Source organism: Suncus etruscus, chromosome X, assembly GCF_024139225.1.
Source record: "Suncus etruscus isolate mSunEtr1 chromosome X, mSunEtr1.pri.cur, whole genome shotgun sequence".
Taxonomy (NCBI): domain Eukaryota; kingdom Metazoa; phylum Chordata; class Mammalia; order Eulipotyphla; family Soricidae; genus Suncus; species Suncus etruscus.
In genome coordinates, this window is record NC_064868.1 from 51,776,800 (window position 1) to 51,779,399 (window position 2,600).

General features: G+C 35.2%; 1 non-coding gene across 1 annotated transcript; it reads left to right on the forward strand.

Moving 5' to 3' along the window:
• The first annotated feature begins 720 nt into the window (after positions 1–720).
• LOC126000180 (U6 spliceosomal RNA) lies at positions 721–827 on the forward strand. The gene has a single exon (XR_007492542.1). It is a non-coding gene; the product is annotated as a U6 spliceosomal RNA (small nuclear RNA).
• Positions 828–2,600: the final 1,773 nt, after the last annotated feature.

The following is a 2,600-nucleotide window of genomic DNA, read 5'->3' on the forward strand; positions in this document are numbered from 1 at the left end:
ATGAACGATGGGTGGGTGTTGCTGCTAGGGTTTGGCCTTTATCCCTTTTCCACTGGTTCAGCTCCACCCACCCCGCCTTCTGATGAACTGGCCCTGCATTGGCCTCAAGAATATTGGCCTCTTGCAAGAGATAAAATTGGCCACTTGCAAGAGATAAAATCCCCTCTTGCCTCCACTTGCCTTGCCCAAATTTGTCTCTCCCCTCTACTTTTTTCTCTTCTCCATTTGAAATAGTAAAATAAGATCATTGTGCTTTGTAATCAGACCAACTATATATGCTTAGGGCATCTTGAGTAAAGCCTCCTCTCTGAAGGTAAAACACTCAAAAATAACTATAGGGCTATAGCATAAATGGGAAAGTTTGTCACAGCTTCCATAGATGTTATTCATGTCAGTGTTCAATAACTTTATTTTAGAAAGAAATCCAATGCATATACAAAATCTATATGGAATTTAGTTCATCCTAATAAGTACCATAGGAGTTATTGTATATGTTATATATGTAGAAGTTGAGGCTTAGAGAGATGAGGTAATTGATCATTGCTCAGTTAATGAGTACAGAGCCAAATTTTAAATATTCAGTATGTCTGGTCTAGAACTCATACTCTTTAAAAATTAATTTGAGGCACGCTTATTTACAACATAGTATTATTAAATGATAGTACACTACTATCTCTTCAAATTTTGAAGTTTTCCTATCTCTTTAAATATTTTACCTCTGTGCTCTCTTCGGCAGCACATATACTAAAATTGGAAGGATACAGAGAAGATTAGAATGGCCCCTGCGCAAGGATGACACACAAATTTGTGAAGCGTTACATATCTTTTTTTTTTTAAATATTTCTTCCTCTCTTCACTTCTCCATCTTAAGACTGTACAACAAAATCAGGAAATTTTTCCTACAGATCAAGTTGTCAGTATTAATATTACAATTGAACAAATAAACTCATCTCTTTTTCTTCTCCCCTATAAACTCATCTATTTTAAACTGCAATTTATATTTTCCTCTTGACCTAATGCCAATTTACATGTATGTCTTTATATATAAATTCATTCTGGGGCTGGAGAAATAAAACAGTGGTTAAGGCATTTGCCTTGCATATGGCTGACTAGATTCAATCTTTGGCATCCCATATAGCCCCCCAAACACTGGAGAAGTGATTCCTGAATGCAGATCCAGAAAGAACCTCTGATTATAGCCATGTGTGCCCCACAAACTACAAAAAAGATAGTATCTTAAATAAACAAATTAATGGATCATAATATTTGCAGGAATTTAAGTTCAATACCAATCTTAAGTATTTAATCAGAGAGAGATAAAGAGAAGATATTGTTTACTCACCAACTTACAAAAGTCATTATTTTTATTTTTTGATTTTGTGGGCTGCACCTGATGGAGCTTATGGTCCACATCTAATTTATGGGGTCACTCTCCACATACTTAAGGGTCTTTATGCATTATATTGATTTGAGCCAGGGTTGTGACTTCAGCCTTACTCCAGTCCAGTGCATTATCCTCTGTACTATCTCTAGCCCGAAATGCTTTTTTTGGGGAGGGGGGTCATACTAGGTGGTACTCAAGGTCTACACCCAACTATGTGATTGGGGTTTATTTTGGTGGCTTCTGGGAGGGGACTGTAAAATATTTGGTGTTGAAACCAGGTCTCCAGCATGCAAAATATGCACTCAGCCCATAATAACATTTCTCCATCCCTATACTCCTATTTTCATAATTTTTAAAACAGTTTTTACTTGATAGTCATTAGAAGATATTAGAATGTTACTTTGATAAGATTGAGTATTTATTCAACTATTTTCTCTTGTGAATTGCCCAATATAATTCATTATTCACTTTTGTAATGAGTTGGGTTTGGTAAATCTAAATAATTGATTGCATTTCATTTTGGAATGAAGAGGAGTGCGTTAATAAGAGCTCTGGCATATGACTTACCCAAAAGATAATTCACTTCTGTTACTTTAATCATAAATTGTGTGATTCACTAAATACTGGACTCTGACAAAAAGCTTCTATAAACAGTAGATTCATATAGCAAAGTGCTAGACTACAAAATTAACACTAAAAAACCAATAGCCTCTTGTACACCAATAATGATAGAGAAGAAATGGACATTAAAAAACAATCCCCATTCACATTAGTGCCACACAGACTCAAATAACTTGGAGTGAATTTAACTAAAGAGGTGAATGACCTATACAAAGAAAAATACAAAACCCTGCTTCAAGAAATAAGAGAGGAAACAAGGAAATGGAGATACATATCCTGTTCATGAATTGGCAGGATTAATATCATTAAAATGACAATACTCCCCAGAGCATTTTACAGATTTAATGCAATCCCTCTCGAGATACTTATGACATTCTTCAAAGAAGTGGAGGGAGTTCCTATCCCTAATAGATAAGAACTCTTCTGTAAGATTTCCCCATTTTACTGGGTCTATGTAAAAAGGAAAACAGGATATTGCCACAAGGTAATAATGGGGCACCAAAGAACTATGGCTAGGTTGTAATCGACTATTCCTGGTTCATAGGTATAGTTACAACATTGTTCTCCAGTAAATATATATAGAGAAATGTACAGC